Source organism: Acanthochromis polyacanthus, chromosome 15, assembly GCF_021347895.1.
Source record: "Acanthochromis polyacanthus isolate Apoly-LR-REF ecotype Palm Island chromosome 15, KAUST_Apoly_ChrSc, whole genome shotgun sequence".
NCBI lineage: Eukaryota > Metazoa > Chordata > Actinopteri > Pomacentridae > Acanthochromis > Acanthochromis polyacanthus.
The window spans coordinates 862,191-868,767 of record NC_067127.1 but is presented as its reverse complement, the minus strand read 5'-3'; positions in this window follow the sequence as shown (position 1 = coordinate 868,767).

Sequence of the window (6,577 nt, the reverse complement as noted above, 5' to 3'; positions counted from 1 at the left end):
ACTTTAATGTTTTAAAAAGCCACATGTTCTTTCCTGTTGCTTCTAAAGGGTATAAGGCCATCTGCAAGGACGTTGGTATCTTGGTTTCATCAGGATGCTTAAGAAGTCTGCTGAGCATGGAACTGTCAAGAACCTGCCTGGACTTGGTGGAGAAGAGGAAAACTGATGAGAAGTCTTTGAAGGTTGGCGCAAATATGGAAAAAACATCACGTAAAACATCCAAAGACCTGAAAGCTGACCTGGAAACATCACGTAGCGTACGCCACTAAACCAAGCAGGACTTCATGGTGAAGGCAAAGGAAGGAACCACTGCTGACGAAAGGCGTAAAAAAGAACGACTGATTTTTGCCTGGACAAACCACGATCCTTCTGGGAAAATGTTTTATGGACAGACTAAACAAAAATAGAGCTTTTGGCACAACAACAATTTGTTTACAGACAGCGCAATAAAGCACATGAGGAAAAGAAGACCGTCCCAGCAGTTTAGCCTGGTGGAGGATCTGTCATGTTGGGGCCTTTGCTGCATCTGAAAAAAATGCCCCTCTGAAATCAAGAAACAAAAACTTATTTCAAAGAACTTTTACCTTGAAATAAGTGAAAATATCTGCCAATACAACAAGTGAAAAATGGCTCTGTAAGATTTCTTGAAATAAGATGTGATATGTTGAATATTGAGATCTTAAAATTAGCTGGGAAACTTATTCTAAGCTCTATTTTACCAGGATTGTCAAGCTTAGATGTCTTAAAATAAGCCAGACATGCTAAAAACTGGCAGTTTTTCACTCAAAATAGATTTTTGCTTTCATGTAACCTCCTAATTTGAGATGTACTAAACTTATTTTGAGTTGTATGGAGAGAGGGGGAGAGACTTTTTTCCCCTTTCATCTTTTTTGTGAGGAGGGAAAGAGGAAAAAGAGAAAAAAATGCTTACATTAAGAATGTTTCATTTTTTGTTAACTGAATGCACAAAATGAAATTATTGTTCTGTAATTTTGTAACCAAAATAAACCATTCATTCATTCATTCATTCCCTCCATGTCCTTTCAACTTCCTCATGTCATTTGCCTCCAGCCCCCGCTCAGGGAGAAAATAGAAATGTTACACCGCCACCTACTGGTCTCAGACAGCTACTGCAGACATCAAGGTTTCACATCATTTACAGCAGGATATATGGATAGACTATATATAGATTAACCCTTTATTGATCCCACAGTGAGAACATTTTTGGTGTTACAGCAGCAAACAGAGCACCACTTAGTGCATTGATATAAATAGGTACTTTCTCCTACAACAAAAATATGAATATTTACAGAAAGAAATCTATGAAAATGCACATGCAGCAGTTTGACTCCGGTCTGATAAAGTCACACAAACACACATGTGGCTTCACTGCTGATCCTCTGTAAGGATGTGTGTTTTACCCGGGATTCACCTTTATCTGTGTTTTACAAACCGTGCATCAAAGCGTTCCATGTGGAGCGTTTTAGAGGCGATGAGTTCCACCGTGTGAGTAGAAAATACCAGGACTGCCTGTTCTTACTTTTATTTTCTTAAACTGTTAACGTTTTTTATATCATATTATCTCTGTAATAACTTCCAGGAAGGCTAATCAGTTTGTTGTTTTTACATCGAAATGACATTTTAATTACATAAATTATTCACTTTTCTTTGTTTGAGGGCACATTATGCTGTTATTACATGAAGAGTGGACTCCTGGAATGCCACCTGTGGACCCAAAACTATGATTTTAAAGACACTTTAGACAGTGATGTAATCTGAAATGACAACAGAAGTTAATTTGTATGAAAAGGCCTAAAAGAACAACCATCAATAAAAAATACAAACACTCATATTTTCAGCTGAACTAAAGACAGACTTTGTGATTTTTCTGCTCACATGTTGTGTTGTTGTAAACTTAATCTTTCAACCCCCTGGAAACCAGCATTTGTCCTGTTTTTGCTCCTCAGTGACCCTAGACAGCCGGTTGTAATGTTTTCTGAGCAACACACCATACTATGACGTTTTTACAGTGAAGGTTCTACTATGGAACCAGTTTGACATGTTCAGGTGTTCTTTGTGTGAAAACTCAGAGGTTTCAGGGATCAGAAGGTGGTTTTCAACTTTCTTTGTTAACTTTCTGCTTCAACTTTAAACTAAATTTCCTTCACTAAGCAGCCCTCTGGACTTCCAGTAAGCTGTGTTCCTATTGGCTGTCCAGGTGGCTGCTTGGTGTCATCAGGAACACCTGAGCAGCTCAGTGTCTTCCTGCTTTATGTCTGCAGTCAAACATTTCCTCTGCTTCTCTTCACTGAACCGGGTTTGACTCCGTTGCTTTAGTTTGTTCTTCAGGCGTTGGCTTGCAGCTTCCAGCAGTAAAATCCTCTTTAATGTGTTTCTTGGTGTGTTTTAGGGCTTTGTACTGGATAGTTGTCTTGGTAAATGTGGTTCTTTAGCCACAGTTAGCACATGGTGCTAATGTGTGCAGTGATTAGTGGATTTGGTGCAGCTGAGTTGTGTCTTTATCTTGGCTGTAGTGAGTCTTTAGAGGTTTTTGGTTGTTTGTGAACCAACGTTGGTTGTCCAGAAGGTCAGAGTTCCTGTCCTGATTCTCTGTTTAAAGAGCTTCTCTGGTAGGCTGCAGGAGACTTTAGCGTTTGGGTTGTGCTAGTTTGGTTTTTGTACGGTTTCATTTGGATGATTATCTTGAGGCCCCTCCATGTGGTTTAGTGAGGTTTTCTGGAACAGTTCTACAAAGCAACCTGCAGCAGAAGAGACTTTAAGAGTTTTTAGGAAGTTCTGGAGACCAGACTTTAGAGCAGCACAAACATTTGTCAGCAGTTTGAGCAGGAGAAGGTGAGCTTCAGAGTAGAAATGAGAAGGAAACCTTGTTGACCCGTGTGGTGAGGTCCTGTACCAAGAGTTTGAGCAGGTTGTGAAGAGTCTGTAGTTCTTTGGTCTGAAAGCACCAGAAGAGGAGAAAACAGGAGATATTGTTGGTTCTTCTGTCGCTCTGCAGTTTCCTTAGACTGAATATCAAGTTTCTGTTTTAAATGATTTACTGTGTGAGCCCAAGAAGACTTCAATAAACTCCCTCCATCCCCTGAACACAACACATTTTATTAACATGTTTAATCTTTTTTTAAAATATTTTTGAGTTTTAATCATAGTTTTTTCTCTTTGCTTGTGTAGTTTTGTCATCTGTGTGAAAGGTGCTAAACAAATAAAGTTGAATTGATAAACTGAATAACTGATGAACTCATGATTGTGACAACAGAAGTATTTTATTGTGATTTAATTGTTTTATTTTTGATGTTGGGGTTAAAATCTTGACAAAAAAGATTAAAGAAATAAACTTAATTTAAAAAGCAATAAAATCAAAGGAAACAAACATTTAACACAAAACTTAAAAGAAAATATAAAATTTAATTAATATTAAATTGGGCAGAAAAACAGAAGATACAAAACATGCAATTGTGAAATTAAACATTCTTTAAACAAAAATATTAAACATTAAAGATGAAATATTTTAGATCATTAAACAAGAATATTAAACATTAAAAAAAATCAAAAACATTTAATCAGATTATTAAACCTTTAAAAAGACAAAACATTTAATTAAAAAATTAAATGTTTAATTAGAAAATTAAATCTTAAAGACAAAACTTTAAATAGGAATTAAACAGAAAATAAAATGAAGCATTTAAAAAGAAAATTAAACATTAAATGTGATAAAATGTTTAAAAAGAAAAACCTTAAAGATTTAATCTAAAAATTAAACATTCGGAGAGAAAACAAGCCGATAAAACATTTGAAAAAACAAATACAAAAAAGACAAAACATTTCAAAATCAAATCAGACATTAGACAAGAATAAAAGATGAGAAAAGAGCAAAACTAAAGATTTAAGAAGAATCAAACTAAAGACAAAACATTTGAAAAGACACCAGTTAGACTTTAGAAGATCAAATTAAACAGAAGAGACGATAAAACGATGAAAAAGAGCAAAAACAGATAAAGGTCTTAAAGCGTTTTCTAGTCTGAAATGAAAACATCAAGTTGTTTCTTCAAACATTTCCTCTTTCTATGTTCTTGGTTTGACTGTGGACAGATTTACTAAGAACTCATTTCAGAAAACTGCTTTCCAGATAAAGTCTACTAGTAGCTGAAGGCATCGATCAAACTAATGTTACCTTCTGATCTCCACAAACTTTACTGTTCAGTGAAGACAATCAAAGTTTGTTCAGGATTTCTAAAGAACCCACAGGTGAAGGTCTGAGAAGAACTCAGATGGATGGTCTAAATGTGAAATCAAGACTCATCGTCACAAGTTTTAAGGCTTCTGTTAACCACAAAGTTCAAACTAACAGAGAAAGTACTGAGAAACTTTTAAAACTTCAGTCCTCAGACTGTCTGAAGGTTCAAACTAACAGAGAACTGCTCAGGAACTCAGAAGATATCAGTCCTTGGACTGTCTGAAAGTTAAATCTAACAGAGATCTACTGTGGGCCTTAGAAAATTTCAGACTGAAAACTCAGGTCCTGAGGACTGGGGAGGTGTGGAGGCTTTGGAAAGTCTTGGAACTGAGGGTTCAACCCTCCAGCACAAAGGCTGAAGTCCAACCTCCTGAGAAGAATGGTCGAGATGAGACTCGAGTTTAAAAAAAAAACTTGAACACGACTACAAATAGAAGATAAATGTGCAAAAAAAAGAAGCATTAGTATCTGAGCAAGTAGCTCAGGGGGATAAGAGGAGAGACTACCAAGTGGAAGGTAGCAGGATCAAGACCCACCACTGGCAATTTTCTTTCTTTGTCGAAGTTTTTCAGAAAATTCAAGAAGGGTCTGGTCTTGAACCAGCAACCTGCAGCTCCATAGGCATATCCTTAACTCACTGAGCTACAGATCAGATAATAAAAACATAATTTCGTCGTTCCTTTGACATCGTAGTTTCCAAGTGACCACATGGGTGGAGTCAGGGCGGAGAGTAGGAGGGGAGGTGGGTGGCGGCCTCCCCCCTCTACCCCCTCTACCCCCCTCCACCGCCCACCACACCTTCCCCCGCCCGACGGTTTTCTCGAGTTTCTGGAGTTTCCACCAGGTCAGAGGCAGAACAAGTTGTCATGAAGAGGTGTTGAAGTCGGCGAGGATGGAGTGACTTTTTACAGCGACGAGAAGGAAGACTAGAAGAGCAGGTCTTTAACCAGCATCCCTAAAATCCATGGAGTCGCTCCAGAGAAATGAAGGAAGGTCAACTTTTATCAGCCTCCATCCAGATGTTCAACTTGATATCTTTACTTTGAGATTTTTAGCACCACAAACCTTTAGTATCACACTTTATGATCATTTATTAGGACTTTAATGGAATCCAGCAGCAGATTTAGTTTTTGTTCACAAACTTTATTCTTGTCGTCGTGGGACTGCAGGATTTAAAACTGTTCCTTCTATTTGACCTCATGTTTATTAGTTTTAGTGCAGAAAGTTATTTTAATTGTCCATTAGTCTCTTAAAAAGCCAAATGATTGTATTAGTCAAGAGGTTTAAATTTAAGAATTTGAACAGTTTTAAAAATTACTATACTTTTACTTGTGCAATGAAATATTATTCTATGGCATTTTTCAGACCGCATATTTTACTCTGATGTTTTCTTGAATAACATACCACTCTACTACTTCTCTACAAAATAAAAGCCTGAATTTGTTTTACGGAAAAATTACATGATTTCAAAAATATGACTTTGAATACATAAATCAAACTGTAATAAGCATTAGTTGGCTGCTACACTTGCTCTGAATGTTTTTGTTCTCGTCTTTGTAAAGCCCAAACAAAAAATTTATCCATTTTCTGGCTACATTACCTACAGCAGCATCACTGGAGTGACCGGAAGTTAGCTGACCCAGCGGAAGTGCTAATAAGGTCTGCTGTGACACGGATTATTCCCGTCACTCACGTAGCTTTTAAAATAAATCCTCCAAGACACAGAGCTGTAGCTCCGTTTCAGTGTGAGCTCTAATGTTTCTCTGTGTGATTGTGTCTGACGTCCTCTAATAAAACCCTCCTGGTGACTGGGAGCTGCAGCTAGCATAGCTACTAGCACACTACTCTGGTCCCATGCAGTCTCGATGATGACGTTTCACGAGTACGTAAGAACGCAAGTACGGACAGTTACGTACTGAGAAACGGCCAGTCTTCTTACCGTAAAGGTACAAAGCTGCTCGTCTTCTCCTCAGTAGACGTATTTAAAGCTTCTTTAAATCCAAACGAAGTACGATCAAAACATCAAACTAACTTCATTGGTGCATTCAAGTGCAGTCGGACAACGAAGTTAAGTTCAAGAGCGTCAGAAATCGGATTATCAGTAATGTAAATTTCCAATTTATTTATTTTTTTAATTTTTTTTTTGGGGGGGGGGGCACGGGGAGGCCAATCAGATCACAGGGGAGCCACTGCCTAGATGAAATGGTCACTAAAGACCTCCTGCATTCGGAAGTACTGAGTGACATAAACAGGCAGAATGAAGCAGGAATATGGAACAAGAGTATAAAAATGTACAATAAATACTGTAGACCATGATTTTTTATT